This window comes from Aegilops tauschii, chromosome 7, assembly GCF_002575655.3.
Source record: "Aegilops tauschii subsp. strangulata cultivar AL8/78 chromosome 7, Aet v6.0, whole genome shotgun sequence".
Taxonomy (NCBI): Eukaryota; Viridiplantae; Streptophyta; class Magnoliopsida; order Poales; family Poaceae; genus Aegilops; species Aegilops tauschii.
In genome coordinates, this window is record NC_053041.3 from 202,927,735 (window position 1) to 202,947,405 (window position 19,671).

Below are 19,671 nucleotides of genomic sequence, written 5' to 3' on the forward strand. Positions count from 1 at the left end.
AGGAAAACGATTATCGGCAAACCCCCACCTCGCCCGCCGCGTGATGGCTGAGTTAGAGAAATGACAAGGCTGAAGAGATAGCTGCAGCACGGACTCCAGGAAATATGGTGTTAGATGGAAGTCGTGCTGGTGGTGTGTGCCGTACTCCTAGACGTGAATGCTTGTTCTGGCCCATGCCACCCTACTAGTACTCCAAGTATTAGTACACAGTAGTAGTAGTATTGAGGATTTGAGGTGCTGGTTACGTACTGCGAAAACATTAGCATATGGCCCACCTCACACTGTGGCCAAATTTCTTGGAGTCTGTGCTAGGTTAAAATGTGTTCTTTGTGAGGGTGGGTGGCTGGTCTCAAGTTTAAAACTTGTTGTATTACGTATGTAGACGTAGAGATAGTGCAGCATGTGAAGCTAGTACAAATAGTGTACTATTGTTTATTGGCCTCATCCGATAACCTGTTGCAATGCACGTACAATTATGCATTCGGAAAATAATTTTTTGCCTCGTCGCAGCACCCACTCAGAGAAGCGACTCGAAAGCCATTCATAAATTTAGTAAGTTTATTACAGGCATATCATTTTATTACATACAACAGGTCATCAACCCACAACAACAACGAGGATACATTATAGATACTAAAGTTTTCATCACACAACAAATAACAAGCAATGAAATGAACTTCAACTCAACCAATCCTCGGCGTTGGAAACGCTTGCTTTGAACCACAAGTGATTCTCTGGGAAGGGCCAGCTACTGTCAATCTCGAGACCAACGCAGGACTGATCATCCAGGCTGAAGCGGCCTACTATATCACGGCCAGGGTAGGGAACCACCGCAATGTCCGAGGTATAGATATAGTTGCTTCTCATAAATGGTAGTAACGTTGTGTCAACAGCAGTTGGAACGCCTTTCACCATCATTGGATAGTTTTGTCCAAGGAAGAGCGAGTTTTCTCCAAGACTATCAATACTGTACCAGGGAGAAGGTGTTGGCGCTAGCACACTAGTATCCATCTCAAATACCATGCAACGGGTGTTGGAATAGGTCCGGAGAGTGCGACCATGGGAGACAACACCTGCTTCCTTAGTAGTAACATGAGCAGTGGGCTGTATATAGACAAGAAGGGGTGATCCATCGGAATAAGTTTCCACGCGCCACTGAGTATATGGGCCCTCCTCGTACTCATGCTCTTGATCATCACCATCGTCATCTCCCCCTTGGTTATAAAAACTTTCAAGTATAGGTGGTGGAATGTTCACAGGACCTTGGAAACACAAGAAGAAGGTTAATTAGTAAAGGGAAACTTGCTAACTCGCTTGCATGTGGATGAAACAATTATAATTACGGTGGAAGACAAATGTACCAAAACTACGAGGATCCCATGCAAAAACAGTGCCATGAGTGGTGGCAGCAAACACAAGACCCTCATATTGAATTGCATCACAGTACACATCCGTGTATAGAAACTGATTTTTGAGCAATATCCATCCAGTCGAACCACGAAGGACGGCAACAAGCTTGTCGAAGATAGCAACAACTCCATAGTTCCTGTAATGCCAAGAGCGGTTGGGAACTCGACAAATTTCTGTCTTCCGTAGAAGACAGTCACCATGATTGTATTTGAACGTGCGTAGAATACCAGTGTGCTCAACCTCTGAGCAGTCTGAGATTTTTGGAAGTGGAACCCGGTGATGAGTGTACACATTCACAAGTTCCCACTCGTAGTTGTACCCAATATAAACAACTCAATCTCCATTTGCGCCTTCCCAAGCCTTGCCCTCAAGCGATGGCATCTTAACATCATACATATCATTATCAAGCGGCATCAACTTGCACAAGGCGAGGCCTCCCTTGTCCCCGCGCCAGTCAGCAGGGTCACGGCGAAGAAGATAGGGGAGATCAAACCGCTCCTGGACCCCTGGGATCCTTGTAATGATGTTATTAGTTGAGTCGAAAATGGTCTTGAACGAACCTGCCATGCTAGCCGAGGTGGTGACGTCGCACCGATCAATGAGTTCCTCCACCACGTCATCTTTCAGATCGGGGCAAGAATAGCGTGGTCGTTTCCGACCTGTTCCCTCCGTGGAGAAGACGATCGAACAATGGCAGAAGGAAGGGTGAAGGCAAATGGAGGAGGGAGGAAGAGCGTGCAACAGCAATTCCAAATCGAGAGGGAAAGGCAAAGAGTCGGTGGACAGTTGCCAGTTTGCCACGGTACACGAAGAGGCACCCCGGCCTACATGTCCGTTCGGAAATTGTACAAAAGGACTCACCATCGTCTCACTGCCATGCTTGAACAGGACCACATGTCAACGAAACATGGTGTGTAATTTCTCGTGCAAAATGCGATCTAGCCGCGTTGGCCCGAGGTGCCGCATTAGTTATTGACCTTTATTTTTTTAACATACAATCTGAGTGGATAGCTCCTGTGGTCATCACACGTGAGGGGATATATAGGTGGGCTAGGTGGGCAGGCGGCAACAATCTAAGTGCTAAAAGAGTTGATCCAATGCTTGGTTTTGTTTGGATTTTGCAACTATGACCATTGGATAGAGTGAATCAATGGCTTATGTTCAAACTTATTCTCATACTATAGAATGGTATAGGAACGTGGAGAGATTTGGTTGATTTTATATCGCTGAATAATATAAAATATTATGAGTGCAGACGGTCCACCGCGAGGTTTGTTGCTCCTTCTCGGTCGTCGGGAATCTATGTTCTTCCACTCTTTCGTTTAAGACATGAGCTTTGTTCATCCTTCTGCCGACACGCGGGACATCTATATGCCTCCATTTTAAAAATCATACTATATGCCTCCATGACACGCCGGACATCTAGCATCAAGGTGGCGTGTCATGCAAGAAAATGGAGATATGTAGTGCGTTAGTGAGTCGTGCACTTCGATGGCACCTAGTACTACGCAATATTTTTTCTCCTCGATGGCACATGAATAGTGCACGTACTCAATGACAGAGCATGGGCTGGTAGCCATGGACATGGTCGGCCCTTTTTGAGGAGAGTACTAATAAATACATAACTTTGATGTGTCCCGTCAACTCGCAGAATGACGAGAAGCTTGCTTACTACGCCTTCTCCCTCGCCAACGCATGCGCGGTGGCTCGCAGCACGAGGAGAAACTTTTGCTTACAAGCGGTGGACGTGCAACAGTTCATTTGGTGTCGGATTGCCAGAAGTACTACTGTAGTACCATCATTATTGTTCGACTTCCAGAAGAGGAGAAGAGCCAAGCCCAAGGTCACCTACTAACCCAGTACAGTACTACTATAGCCAAAGCTGGTCCACCTTTTTAGAGCATGGTTAATTAATATAGGCGGCTCTTGCAGCGGCACATCATTTAGAGCAAGTACTCTCTTCGTAGGAACAAAGGAAGTGAAACAAAAGTTGGAGTGGATGCTAGATTGCCAATTAAAACATGATTACATAGGAAAAAAAACCTATAGCATTCTATCCTATGAATCAAATGACCAATGTAGGAAAATTATGAGGGGGGGGGGTCTCTCCAACAGTATTCCTCGGCTCGCACCTAGCATCACGGTGGTCGAACTTGGAGTCATTCATCTGGTACACGTGGCATCTCAGATCTGGACACAAGGTGACGCGACCTCTCACTTCGTCCGCCATTTGAAGTGGCGCACTGGTGGAGGGCTAGCATACTCCAATATTAGGTTGGCTCTATGTGATGTGGCAACTTCATATACAAACCGGATGCTGGCTATACTACTACGGACCTCACACTCCAAGAAGTGACTCGAAAACCATTCATAAATTGAGTCTATGACATGCATTTGCAAATGTACCATTCATTACATACAACAAGTCATCAACATACAACGAAAACGAGGATACATGTTGGATTATAGATTATTTCCAACAAAACATTCTAGTAAATACCGAAGTTTTCATCACACAACAAATAACAAGCAATGAAATGAACATCAACTCAACCAATCCTCGGTGTTGGAAACGCGTGCTTTGAACCACAAGTGATTCTCTGGGAAGGGCCAGCTACTTTCAATCTCGAGACCAACGCAGGACTGATCATCCAGGCTGAAGCGACATATATCAGGACCAGGGTAGGGAACCACCGCAATGTCCGAGGTATAGATTGTAACAGCCTGGATTTTGGCCCTTTTCTTTTTCTTCTGATTTATTGGTTTTTGCTCTGTTTTTCTTTTTGGAGTGGTTCTATGGTCTTGCCATCTGGGAAATCATCTTCATTTCCTCTCCCAAGTGGCTCATCAGTCTCAAAACATTGCCAAGATCATGTCACCCCACTGCTTGACCAAACCCTAAAATCTTTTTCTAGGGAATATTTTTTTCTATTAAAGGAATAACCATATCTGCCCTAGGTTGTGAAGCAACCTATATTTTTGTCCATCCAAAAATCTCCAAATAATTCTCATAATTCCTTCGGGTCATATGTTGCTCAAATAAAACCAAACATTTCCTTGTCCAGTTCAAAAATAATTCCCCAATAATTATTCTTCTATTCTGCCCTAAATGGCACTTTGTGAAGGAAGTGTCATTTATATTTTGCTAGTTGCTCCCAAACTCCTTGGGCATTCTTTTATGTCCACATCATTGCCGCATGCACAAATTCAACTTTATTTGCCTAGCCAATCTTCGTCAGTGAATTTTCAAAGTTTCTGGCCAAATAGAAGCTTTGTGAAGGAAGTGCTAGCTAGGAGTATCCAAATGAGTTGCAATTTGGCACACTCCTTAATGTGCTCATATTAACCCCATCCACCCATTTTCAGCCCGATCCAATCATCTATGTGAGCACAGGACCAAATCTTTGATTCTAGCAATATTTTCAGGTTGTGAAGCAAGTTCATTTTTTATTGCTTCAAAAATCCTGAAAAATTACCAGATTGTTCTCCTACCCAAATAACTTCTCTCCACAAAATTTGGCACCATTTCACCTAGCCAAGATTTCTCCAAAATTATTGCAAGTTTCTGGACAGAAGTGATGTTTGTGAAGCAAGTACCATTTTGGATTGTCCATTTGGTATGAGCTTTTTACAGCATCTTTATATGTCCATATCATGAGGATTTGCAAAGTTACATCCCATTCCATAACTCCATGTGAGTGCATCATCCAAATCAAGTTTCTGGACCAAAAATGCAGTTGCAAAGCAACCCTATTGTTTATTGGTCCATTTCTACTCTAAACCTCCAGGATTGTAGTTCTTCCTTAGTTAAACCTCCCAGACAACTCCATTGACCCCAATCGAGTTTCTGTGGATCACCAGTGCACGTCCAAGTTTCCTGCGGTAAACTTCAGAGCTTGATTACCATTTAACCATAGCAGTTTTCACCGAACTACCACCATAGTTGAGACCTACCCCGGATGAACTTACCCATAGACAACAATTTCCAGCCCATCTCCCCCGCTACATGCCAGTGCACGCGGTGACCACGACAATGGCGTGCCTGTGCACGTGCTCTGTGCCCTGTGGCGTGTCCAGAGCACCGTTTGTGCTTTGGCACCGCTCCCTCTTCTCGTCTTAGAGCTCATGAGCATGTCCAGTGGCTGCATATCATCGTCGTCGTTCCCCTGGACCCCTCTCCCACGTCGTCCGCTTGCTCTCCACCGCAAACCGCAGCGTGCCCACGGACGCACAGTGGAGTTTTGGCTCGGTTCGTCGCCGTCGCCTTCCTCCCCGTGCTTCCTGGCCTCCTCTTCCCCGTGGGCTCCTCCTTGTGCCTCTCCGTCGCCTTCCGTCGAGCCCATGTGTGAGCACACGCGTCCGCGGCGCCGGACACGTATCCACGGCGACGACAGCTCGGCCTCCTCGCCCGCGGCTATATATAGCCAGCCCCGAGGCCGTTCGACCTCAACACCAGCCTCACACCATCTCCAGCAACCTCCCCGGCCTCTCCCTCGAGCTCCACAGCCCCTCCCCAGCTCTCTCTGCCGCCATGGCCACCGTCGGGCTCCGCTCGAATCCGAGCAGCCCCGAGCTCCTTCCCTCGTGCTTCCACCTCCTGAGGCCCCATCCACACCCCGGAGCCGCCCGAGCCCTCTCCCTCCTCCTCTGGTGCTTGTTGGACGCGAGCCCCATCGGTGCCTGTCGCCATCGTCTGCCATGTCCTCGCTCCCTCTCGCCTCGGTCCTCCCCGGAGCCCGTGCTCTCCGCAGACGGGTGCGGCTACTCCTGCTGAGCTCGCCCATAGGTCGAGCGAGGCGGGCGATGGCCAGAGCCGGCCGGACGAGCCCCCGCATCGGCGACCTCCTTCTGGACCGCGGGCGAGTGCGGGCGAGGCGAAGACGACGTTGACCCCATCCTTGGGCCCCGCCTGTCGGCTTCTCTGCGCTAACCGGGCCGCGCTGCTGACGTGGTTAAGTGGAGGCATACTCCGCGGAGTACGTCTTCGCTTAACGAAAGCGTAGTCAGCTTCTTCCTCGGGCGAAAATGTGTTTTCCCTTTTGGGAGACGTATTTCCAGAAAAGGCGTTTTCAGTTTTTCCGGCCGAGGGCCTATTTGTGAAGATTTCCTTACAAATAGGTCCCTGGCAGAAAAACATTCATATCTTTTTACCTGTAGCTCCAAATAACGTGAATCCAAAGCCCACTTCTTTGTTTCGTCGAGCCCGTTCTGTTGGTATCATTTTCACCATGTTTTGACAATCTTAAAATGACCATTTTTCCCTTGCGCTTAATCAGCCCCCTCCGAGAGAGAACGCTTTCCGGCAATTCTTTCCGCGAGCTTCTCGCACTTCTTCCCGGTGATTTCTTCCACCCCTGGCAATCCACACCCTCCATTTAAATGATTGCAATGTAGTGACATGGTTTATTTATTTGAACTTGTTTAAAATATTGCATTAGCTATGTGTGATCTGTTCATGGCATTTCTCGGAGTATTGATTTTATCTTGATATTTCCATGATATTGCTTGGAGTTCTAGGACTTATATTTTTGATGATTATGTGGATGACATGTTGCCTCTGGATTCTTAGTGGCTATTATGATTATTTTCATGATGGTATCTGGTATTATTTTGGAGTATTACTTTGGATATCATGGTGCCTTTCGATTATTAGTGGTTAGTATGATTATTTTCATGATGCTAGTTGATGTTCTGTTGCTTGGAGTATTATTTTTGGAGATGATGTCTACATGTGGATCTTAGCCGAATAGCTTTATTCTTGTTATTGGAGTAGCAGGATTATTGTTTTTGGATTCATCATGACAGTAGTGTTGTGCTACCCTTGGAGTATTTTGAGATGACGATATTAAGTTTTGGATTATTTGTTGGATATAGCTAGGACTTGGACTATAGGTTGATAGATGATATCGGAGTATCAGTCATTCCTGTTATATTTTGGGGATAAATTTCGTCATTAAGTTGGTCAGGTGCCACCGAACCGAGGTTTTCCGATGCAACCACACTTGCCTTTATGGGAAGGCCCTAATGCGGTGTATTGTCCTGCCTCTCGCCGGTGACTCCAACGAGGGAAGGTTATGGGCGTGCCGTACCCTGGCCCGGTAAGCAGACATAACCTTTTGTGCCCGTAGTTGTTGTTAGGTGCCTTTTTGTCCCTGTTTGGGATGTTTATGTTTTGGCCACGATGGTGGTCGTTGTGTCTTTGGTAGACACAGGGCCACCTAGGACTAGCTCAGTGGGGAGTGAGTCGGAGTGGCCGGGAGAGTGTCAGGGTAGTAGATCGGTTTTGTCGGAACGCCGTTGGTCCACCCGAATGGGAGTACGAGGCCATGGGTTCTGTGGTGTGGGTAAAGTGCGCTACCTCTGCAGAGTGTGTGTGTTTAATCTATCAATAGCCGCGTCCTTGGTCATGGGCATGGGTTCGTACTACGTCACACCGTTCGATCAACACTCACTTGACAGAATGACTTATAGGTGATTTATATGTTGATATTTTAAGTAGTACAGATTGGTAGGATGTTGATGATGATGATATTGGAGACCAAGTGTTGGTCGTGGTTGTGATCGCCGGAAAGATCACAGTTTGAGACCAAGTGTTGGTCATGGTACGCCGGAAAGATCACCGTTTGGTTTTGATCATGAGGTGATCGAGATGGTATATTGCTTGACCGGTTAGCCAAGAGAGTTATGGTTATGGAGATATGAGATGTTGGTTCATCAGTATAATAGTAGTTTCATATCATGCTTAGTAGTTGCTGGCATATCAGGGTAGATGTTAATTTAATTAACCCACTTAATGCTATGTTATTGTCTTGCCTTGATGTTTATGGTTGTTGTGAGCTTGCAAGTACTTTCCATGTACTGACCTGGCGTGTCATGCCAGATTGCAGGTGATGCCATGATTGCTTGCTTGCTTGTCGAGGTTGTCGTGCGTGCGAGCTAGATCGTGTCCCAGCCAGAGTCCCTGCGGAGTGGAGTTCACCACCTTCGTCGTTGTTCCACTTCTAGAAGTATTCTGCTGCTACGAGTTGTTCCGCTGCTAGCATAGAGCAAGTGTAGTATCGCAGGCGTAGTGTCGCCGTGCTGATGTGCTTCTTTGTAACATCAGACCCTTGTATTATTCTTGTAATAAGAGCTGATTTGTTCTATGTCAAGCAGTACCGTATTCCAGAGACTTCTCCTTGATCTCTGGGCTGGAATACGGGGCATTCCGGTTTCTCTGAGCCGGGGTGCCACAGGCTTGGTATCAGAGCAGGTCTGGCTGTAGGACGCCCTAGTCAGTGCGAGCGGTAGAAATCAGTAGTACAGAGTCTGGCTTGTTTATTGCATTTGGTTGCTGCATTTGTTTGTTGCATAGCATGCATATAGCCTTAGTAGTTGTTGCTAACGGTTTATCTGGTGAGTGTAGCTGGCATCGGTTCGGATCCACTACAATTCAGCCTTTTGCATTTCTCCATTTTTCTTTTCTTGCTCGTTCTTCGGTGTTTGGCATCATTTCCGTCCCAGCGGAGTGATGCCAAGTGATCCCAACACTGTTTGCATAAATGGTGCTCAGGTATCGCGCTGATTTCTTTCTTTCAGCCCCATTTTGTTTTGGTGGCAGACATGCTTCTATCCCGGATCGTCCTTTTTCTTGTCATGTTGGCAACCCTTAATGGTCTTAGTCATCAAGAAAGGGCAATGTCAGCAGCCTTAGTTTTTCCCCGCTATCCCATTTCTTGGACGAGTACGGATTTTTTTCTGTCCGCTTGATAATAATGTGGTTGTGATCTTTGTGTCCCGCTACATGATTACCAACTACGTCCTCGCCTCCGAGCTAGTCCAGCTTGCTACCGGGCTAAGCTAGCACTTGGTGTAGCGCTGTTTACACCAATTCTTCCACACATTTATTCGTCCTCGTGCACATCGTCACAGCATGCTAGATCGTAGAACCGGAGATCCCGCGAGATTTGTGTGCTTAAGTAGGCATGCATATTGTGTGACTAGCAGTAATATGTGACACTGATTGTGTGTGAACTGATTGTTGTTGTGTGCTTTTGTTTAGTTGAGTTTTCTTTTGCTTCTTTCTTTTTGGGCCCCCGTGTTACATTATTTTTCCCCTGTAAAGATTTGCTCATCAACCAACACCGGACTCGAAGAAGTAATAAGGAGTTCAAATAATTGGAAACTCAGCTAAACAGAATGAAATTCTCAGCCGTCTGCAGTAAAATGCGAAATATCCGATCTTGAGGCTGATAATCAATTGTGCATCAGTGTGCACTCCTCTCAACAGTACTGTTAAATCAAGTCCCCATCAGTACCAGATCCTCACAATAGTAATGATCAAGGTAGCAGCAAGACAAGTCAGGTACAAGTCCAATGGTATATTTCCAGACAGAGGTATGAATCATATACAAAGTTTTGGCTCAACAACGCATGATGCTTGAAATATGTTATCATCCGAAATAAAGTCAGAATAGATATGCTCGAGGAAGACAGTCAAACCATATTTCTCATGCAAATAATCAGCTCCAGAATATTATGGACGTGTGTGTAGATTTCAGTCTGCATATTAGTATGCAGCTTTGGATGTAAGAAACTCAGTCTTCTTCCACACGTTATCGGAAGAAATTTATGATGCAAGGCTCCTAAAGTTTCCTGAGCATGATATGTGAACAATTTCCGGCACACGATACCCGGGCTTACTCAACGAGATACCTCGGTAAAAGCTTCTGACAGACGGAAATGAATTTTTCTCAACAAGCAAAACCGAGGAGAAGCTTCTCAAGTACGGAACTCAGGCTTCTCCAGCACAATAATCAGGCCAAGCTTCATGTGTAAGCTATAGAGCCTTCTTCTGCACGCTACCCAAACAAAAGCTTCGAGCAGAAGCTAACATGTCCTCCTCAGCAAGCTACTCAGATGGCTTCTCTCGTAAGACACTCAGTCCACGTCAGTACCACACTATTGCACCGTCCTCAGAGGTTATATGATGAGTTGCGAATGTATGGCAGCACCGCTCAAGAATCAGACTCGCAACATTTTGTCAGAAGCACAAATCAGTGAAGATATACCTAAGAAAGGTACGGATCCAACAACCTCGTGAGCCATGCAAATGAAGATAAGAAGAGATACATCTCATGAATTACAAGGATCGACAAGATCTCGAGATGACATCACAGAATCAACAGTCTTGACAATGGTCATCAAGGTCATTATTCCTGCAACTGACAAGGAGATGTCTTAAAACCTTGTCACCTTCTTGTATGATTGGCCTCAGCAATGAGCTCCGGGTATATGTCATATGTATGCGAACCCAGGTCAGAAAACATGCATAAGGAATAATGTAAAAAATATAGCACACATCACATCCATGGTCATACGAAAAATCAAGAACAGGCATGGCCAAGTTATTTCAGTAAGGTATCCTGACAAAGCAAATCATGACCGTTAAAGGGTGAGACTGATAGCAAAGGTATGATGATTTTTGCACGACCATCAGGGTCTGGATGGCCGAATCAGTTGGAGGCCGTAATTCCATATGGATCCACAAAGGCATACCCTCAACGGCCTACTCTATTTACAAGGATTTTCATATTCCGCTGACCCGCTTGAAATGGTTAGTGTGGAATATCCAAGTCTGTTCTGTCAGATCCAACATTTCTTTTGCAACCTCAAGAGTTTGACCTCAGCGGCAGTGTTAAAACATACCACATCGTATTACCAAAGATGGGTATACCGACAAAATGAGAAAGTCAAAAGCCGAATAATTAGCTCAGCCCCGGTATATTCGCCGAAGAAATCAAGAACACGGTCAGTCTGTCAGGAACAGCAATTGTCCGTCAGCCTCCTGTCGGGCAAAGTCTCAAGATGTAAATATTTGAGGTATGACACAACTATAACTCCATACACCATTATATTGCTCATGCCTGAAGGCAGTCAAATCGCTGGTATATGCCACATGCTTGAGCCAAAGGAAATAAATCAAGATAAATAAGTGCCACCTATGAGCTGTCAGATCCCGTCAGAAGATGGCCATGATTAATTCTAAGCATTTATTGAACCCAGAAGGCTTGCATTTATTTGAAGCAACCCCATGACAGAAGTACAAAGGTTTTCATGACCAAAGAAAAATTTATGCTCGGATCCATTGGATATCACCGCAGATATGAGAAAATTCACGTCAGCAAAATGAACTGGTATATGAGCAAAAACCCGTCAGAATTTGGGGAAAGGTGAAGCAAGCCACCCGGAGCAAGGTAAGTTGATCATCTGAAATTCTTGGGGGAACGATAAATAAAGGAAAAAGGATACCCGAGTTGGAAACGGCATCCTCAAGTCATACTTGTTCCCAGAGCAACTAAATCTCGAGGACGAGATTTCTTTAAGGGGGTAAGAGTTGTAACAGCCTGGATTTTGGCCCTTTTCTTTTTCTTTTGATTTATTGGTTTTTGCTCTGTTTTTCTTTTTGGAGTGGTTCTGTGGCCTTGCCACCTGGGAAATCATCTTAATTTCCTCTCCCAAGTGGCTCATCAGTCTCAAAACATTGCCAAGATCATATCACTCCACTGCTTGACCAAACCCTAAAATCTTTTCTAGGGAATATTTTTTTCTATTAAAGGAATGACCCTATCCGCCCTAAGTTGTGAAGCAACCTATATTTTTGTCCATCCAAAAATCCCCAAATAATTCTCATAATTCCTTTGGGTCATATATTGCTCAAATATACCCAAACATTTCCTTGTCCAGTTCAAAAATAATTCCCCAATAATTATTCTTCTATTCTGCCCTAAATGGCACTTTGTGAAGGAAGTTTCATTTATATTTTCCTAGTTGCTCCCAAACTCCTTGGGCATTCTTTTATGTCCAAATCATTGCCTCATGCACAAATTCAACTTTATTTTCCTAGCCAATCTTCCTCAGTGAATTTTCAAAGTTTCTGGCCAAATAGAAGCTTTGTGAAGGAAGTGCTAGCTAGGAGTATCCAAATGAGTTGCAATTTGGCACACTCCTTAACGTGCTCATATTAAATACATCCACCCATTTTCAGCCCCATCCAATCATCTATGTGAGCACAGGACCAAATCTTTGATTCTGGCAATATTTTTAGGTTGTGAAGCAAGTGCATTTTTATTGCTTCAAAAATCCTGATAAATTACCAAAATTTTCTCTTACCCAAATAACTTCTCTCCACAAAATTTGGCACCATTTCACCTAGCCAATATTTCTCCAAAATTATTGCAAGTTTCTGGACAGAAGTGATGTTTGTGAAGCAAGTACCATTTTGGATTGTCCATTTGGTATGAGCTTTTTACAACATCTTTATATGTCCATATCATGAGGATTTGAAAAGTTGCATCCTATTCCATAACTCCATGTGAGTGCATCATCCAAATCAAGTTTCTGGACCAAAAATGCAGTTGCAAAGCAACCCTGTTTATTGGTCCATTTCTACTCTAAACCTCCAGGACTGTAGTTCTTCCTTAGTTAAACCTCCCAGACAACTCCATTGACCCCAATCAAGTTTCTGTGGATCACCAGTGCACGTCCAAGTTTACTGTAATAAACTTCAGAGCTTGATTACCATTTAACCGTAGCAGTTTTCACCGAACTACCATCGTAGTTGAAACCTACCCCGGATGAACTTACCCATACACAACAATTTCCCGCCCATCTCCCCCGCTACATGTCAGTGCACGCGGTGACCATGACAATGGCGTGCCTGTGCACACGCTTTGTGCGCTGTGGCGTGTCCAGAGCACCGTTTGTGCTTTGGCACCGCTCCCTCTCGTCGTCTTAGAGCTCGTGAGCATGTCCAGTGGCTGCATATCGTCGTCGCCGTTCCCCTGGACCCCTCTCCCCCACCGTCCAATTGCTCACCGACGCAAACCGCCGCGTGCCCACGGACGCACAGTGGCGTTTTGGCTCGGTTCGTCGCCGTTGCCTTCCTCCCCGTGCTCCCTGGCCTCCTCTTCCCCGTGGGCTCCTCCCTGTGCCTCTCGGTCGCCTTCCGTCGAGCCCATGCGTGAGCACACGCTTCCGCGGCGCTGTACCACGGCGACAACAGCTCGGCCTCATCGCCTGCGGCTATATATAGCCAGCCCCGAGGCCGTTCGACCTCAACACCAGCCTCACACCTCCTCCAGCAACCTCCCCGGTCTCTCCCTCAAGCTCCATCGCCGCCGTCGGGCTCCGCTCAAATCCGAGCAGCCCCGGGCTCCTCCCCTCCTGCTTCCACCTCCTTTGGCCCCATCCACACCCCGGAGCCGCCTGACCCCTCTCCCTCCTCCTTTGATGGTTGTTTTCTGCGAGCCCCGTCGGTGCCCGTCACCACCTTCCGCCATGTCCTCGCTCCCTCTCGCCTCGGTCCTCCCCGGAGCCCGTGCTCTCCGCAGACGGGTGCGGCTACTCCTTCTGAGCTCGCCCATAGGTCGAGCGAAGCGGGGGATGGCCGGAGCCGGCCTGACTAGCCCCCGCGCCGGCGACCTCCTTCTGGACCGCGGGCGAGGCGAAGACGACGTTGACCCCGTCCCTCGGCCCCGCCTGTCGGCCTCTCTGCGCTGACCGGGCCGGCCTGCTGACGTGGTTAAGTGGAGGCGTACTCCGCGGAGTACATCTTCGCTTAACGAAAGCGTAGTCAGCTTCTTCCCCGGGCGAAAATGTGTTTTCCCTTCTGGGAGACGTATTTGCAGAAAAGGCATTTTCAGTTTTTTCCGGCTGAGGACCTGTTTGTGAAGATTTCCTTATAGTTAGGTCCCTCGCAGAAAAACATTCATATCTTTTTACCTGTAGCTCCAAATCAGGTGAATCCAAAGCCCACTTCTTCGTTTCGTCGAGCCCGTTCTGTTGGTATCATTTTTGCCATGTTTTGACATTCTGAAAATGACCATTTTGCCCTTGTGCTTAATCAGCCCCCTCTGAGAGAGAACGCTTTCCGGCAATTCTTTCCGCGAGCTTCTCGCACTTGTTCTCGGTGATTTCTTCCACCCTAGGCAAGCCGCACCCTCCATTTGCATTATTGCAATGCAGTGACTTGGTTTATTTATTTGAACTTGTTTAAAATATTGCATTAGCTATGTGTGATCTGTTCATGGCATTTCTCGGAGTATTGATTTGATCTTGATATTGCCATGATATTGCTTGGAGTTCTAGGACTTATATTTTTTATGATTATGTGGATGATATGTTGCCTCTAGATTCTTAGTGGCTATTATGATTATTTACATGATGGTATCTGGTATTATTTTTGAGTATTACTTTGGATATCATGCTGCCTTTGGATTATGAGTGGTTAGTACGATTATTTTCATGATGCTAGTTGATGTTCTGTTGCTTGGAGTATTATTTTCGGAGATGATGTTTACATGTGGATCTTAGCCGAATAGCTTTATTCTTGTTATTGGAGTTGTAGGATTATTGTTTTTGGATTCATCATGACAGTAGTGTTGTGCTACCCTTGGAGTATTTTGAGATGACGATATTAAGCTTTGAATTATTTGCTGGATATTGCTAGGACTTGGACTATATGTTGATAGATAATATCGGAGTATCAGTCATTCCTGTTATATTTTGGGGATAAATTCCGCCATTAAGTTGGTCAGGTGCCACCGAACCGAGCTTTTCCAGTGCAACCACATTTGCCTTTATGGGAAGGCCCTAATGCGGTCTATTGTCCTGCCCCTCGCCGGTGCCTCCAATGAGGGAAGGTTATGGGCGTGCCGCACCCTGGTCCGGTAAGCAGACATAACCTTGTGTGCCCGTAGTTGTTGTTAGGCGCCTTTTTGTCCCCGTTTGGGACGTTTATGTTTTGGCCACGATGGTGGTCGTTGTGTCTTTGGTAGACACGGGGCCACCCAGGACTAGCTCAGTGGGGAGTGAGTCGGAGTGGCCGGGAGAGTGTCAGGGTAGTAGATCGGTTTTGTCGAAATGCCGTTGGTCCACCCGAATGGGAGTACGAGGCCATGGGTTCTGTGGTGTGGGTCAAGTGCGCTACCTCTGCAGAGTGTGTGTGTTTAATCTATCGATAGCCGCGTCCTTGGTCATGGGCATGGGTTCGTACTAGGTCACACCATTCGGTCAACACTCACATGACGGAATGACTTATAGGTGATTTATATGTTGATATTTTAAGTAGTACAGATTGGCAGGATGTTGATGATGATGTTGGAGACCAAGTGTTGGTCGTGGTTGTGATCGCCGGAAAGATCACAGTTTGAGACCAAGTGTTGGTCATGGTAGTGATCGCCGGAAAGATCACCGTTTGGTTTTGATCACGAGGTGATCGAGATGGTATATTGCTTGACCGGTTAGCCAAGAGAGTTATGGTTATGGAGATATGAGACGTTGGTTCATCAGTATTATAGTAGTTCCATATCATGCTTAGTAGTTGCTGTCGTATCAGGGTAGATGTTAATTTAATTAACCTGCTTAATGCTATGTTATTGTCTTGCCTTGATGTTTATGGTTGTTGTGAGCTTGCAAGTACATTCAATGTACTGACCTGGCGTGTCAAGCCAGATTGTAGGTGATGCCATGATTGCTTGCTTGCTTGTCGAGGTTGCCGTGCGTGCGAGCTAGATCATGTCCCAGCCAGAGTCCCTGCAGAGTGGAGTTCACCACCTTCGTCGTTGTTCCGCTGCTAGAAGTATTCAGCTGCTACGAGTTGTTCCGCTGCTAGCATAGGACAAGTGTAGTATCGTAGGCGTAGTGTCGTCGTGCTGACGTGCTTCTTTGTAACATCAGACCCTTGTATTATTCTTGTAATAAGAGCTGATTTGTTCTATGTCAAGTAGTGCCGTATTCCAGAGATTTCTCCTTGATCTCTGGGCTGGAATACGGGGCGTTCCGGTTTCTCTGAGCCGGGGTGCCACATAGATACAGTTGCTACTCATAAATGGTAGTAACGTTGTGTCAACAGCAGCTGGATCGCCTTTCACCATCATTGGATAGTTTGGTCCAAGGAAGAACGAGTTTTCTCCAAGACTATCAATACTAAACTAGGGAGAAGGTGTGTTGGAAATATGCCCTAGAGGCAATAATAAATGGTTATTATTATATTTCTTTGTTCATGATAATTGTCAATTGTTCATGCTATAATTGTGTTATCCGGAAATCGTAATACATGTGTGAATACATAGGCCACAACGTGTCCCTAGTAAGCCTCTAGTTGACTAGCTCGTTGATCAACCGATAGTCATGGTTTCCTGACTATGGACATTGGATGTCGTTGATAACGGGATCACATCATTAGGAGAATGATGTGATGGACAAGACCCAATCCTAAGCATAGCTCAAAGATCGTGTAGTTCGTTTGCTAGAGCTTTTCCAATGTCAAGTATCTTCTCCTTAGACCATGAGATCGTGCAACTCTCGGATACCGTAGGAGTGCTTTGGGTGTGCCAAACGTCACAACGTAACTGGGTGACTATAAAGGTACACTACGGGTATCTCCGAAAGTGTCTGTTGGGTTGGCACGGATCGAGACTGGGATTTGTCACTCCGTATGACGGAGAGGTATCTCTGGGCCCACTCGGTAATGCATCATCATAATGAGCTCAATGTGACTAAGGCGTTAGTCACGGGATCATGCATTGCGGTACGAGTAAAGAGACTTGCCGGTAACGACATTGAACAAGGTATTGGGATACCGACGATCGAATCTCGGGCAAGTAACATACCGATTGACAAAGCGAATTGTATACGGGATTGATTGAATCCTCGACATCGTGGTTCATCCGATGAGATCATCATGGAACATGTGGGAGCCAACATGGGTATCCAGATCCCGTTGTTGGTTATTGACCGAAGAGGCATCTCGGTCATGTATGCATGTCTCCCGAACCCGTAGGGTCTACACACTTAAGGTTCGGTGACGCTAGGGTTGTAGAGATATGAGTATGCGGAAACCCGAAAGTTGTTCGGAGTCCCGGATGAGATCCCGGACGTCACGAGGAGTTCCGGAATGGTCCGGAGGTGAAGAATTATATATAGGAAGTCCAGTTTCGGCCACCGGGAAAGTTTCGGGGGTTATCAATATTGTACCGGGACCACCGGAAGGGTCCCGAGGGTCCACCGGGTGGGGCCACCTGTCCCGGAGGGCCCCATGGGCTGAAGTGGGAAGGGAACCAGCCCTTAGTGGGCTGGGGCGCCCCCCATGGGCCTCCCCCTGCGCCTAGGGTTGGAAACCCTAGGGTGGGGGGCGCCCCACTTGACTTGGGGGTAAGTTACCCCCCTTGGCCGCCGCCCCCCCTCTAGATGGGTCTTGTCCGGCGCCCCACCTTCGAGGGGGGCTATATAAAGGGGGGAGGGAGGGCAGCAATACTACAGCCTTGGGTGCCTCCCTCCTCCCCTGCAACACCTCTCCCTCTCGCAGAAGCTCGGCGAAGCCCTGCCGAGATCTCGCTACATCCACCACCACGCCGTCGTGCTGCTGGATCTCCATCAAGCTCTCCTTCCCCCTTGCTAGATCAAGAAGGAGGAGACGTCGCTGCACCGTACGTGTGTTAAACGCGGAGGTGCCATCCGTTCGGCACTCGGTCATCGGTGATTTGGATCACGGCGAGTACGACTCCATCAACCACGTTCATTGGAACGCTTCCGCTCGCGATCTACAAGGGTATGTAGATGCACTCCTTTCCCCTCGTTGCTAGTATACTCCATAGATGGATCTTGGTGATGTGTAGGAAATTTTAAAATTCTGCTACGATCCCCAACAAGGTGTTGGCGCTAGCACACTAGTATCCATCCCGAATACCCTGCAACAGGTATTGGAATAGGTCCGGAGAGGGCGACCATGGGAGACAACACGTGCTCCCTCAGTAGTAACAATCTCAGTGCACTGTATATAGACAAAAAGTGGTGATCCATCGGAATTAGTTGACAGGAGCCACTGAGTATATAAGTTATGCTCGTCCTCATGCTCGTGATCATCATTATCGTCATCTCCCCCTTGGTTATAAAATTTTTCAAGTATAGGTGGTGGAATGTTCACAGGACCTTGGAAACACAAGAAGGTTAATTAGTAAAGGGAAACTTACTAACCCGCATGCATGTGGATGAAACAATTATAATTACGGTGGAAGACAAACGTACCGAAACTACGAGGATCCCATGAAAAAACAGTGCCACGAGTGGTGGCAACAAACACAAGATCCTTGTATTCAATTGCATCACAGTACTCATCCGTGTACATAAACTGATTTTTGAGCAATATCCATGGACGAACCGTGGAATCAGTAACGACGACAACAAGCTTGTCGAAGATAGCAACAACTTCATAGTTCTCATAATTCCAAGAGCGGTTGGGAACTCGACAAATTGCTATCTTCCATAGACGACAGCCACCATGATCGTATTTGAACGTACGTAGATCATCTGTGTGCTCTACCTCAGGGCACTCTGAGATTTTTGGAAGTGGAATCCGCTGAAGAGTGTACACATTCACAAGTTCCCACTCGCAATTGTACCCAATATAAACAACCCAATCTCCATTTGCGCCAGCCAAGGCCTTACCCTTAAGCGATGGCATCTTGACATCACACGTATCGTTATCAAGCGGCATCAACTTGCACAAGGTGAGGCCTCCGTCATCTGCACCCATGCGAACAGGCTTATAGCGAAGAAGATAAGGGAGATCAAACCGCTCTTGGACCCTTGGGTTCCTTGTAATGATGTTATTAGTTGAGTCGAGAATGGTCTTGAACGAACCTGCCATGCTAGCCGAGGTGATGACGTCGCACCGATCAATGAGTTCCTCCACCACGTAATCTTTCAGATCGGGGCAAGAATAACGGGGTCGATTCTGGCTTGTTCCATCCATGGAGAATACGATCGAAGAATGGCAGAAGGAAGGGTGAAGGCAAATGGAGGAGGGGGGAAGAGCGTGCGACGGCAGTTCCAAATCGAGAAGGGAAGGCGAGGAGGCGGTGGACGTTGCCACGGTACACAAAGAGGCACCCCAGCCTACATAGACGTCCGTTCGGAAATTGTACAAAAGGACTCACCGTCGTCTCACTGACATGTTGGAATGGGACCACATGTCAACGAAACATGGTGTGTCATTTCTCGTGCAAAATGCGATCTGGCCGCGTTGGCTCGAAGTGCCGCATTATTTCTCGACTTTATTTTTTTAATGGCGTGCCGTTCAGTTTGGAAGCACGACTAACTGGTACTGTATGCAGAGAAAATATAAACTACTCTACCACTACTCCACCTCTAGTACTAGTAGTATAAAAAAGATATATAGGCTGGAGCTTCAACGCTTTCTTGCTAAGGGCTGCCCACTTG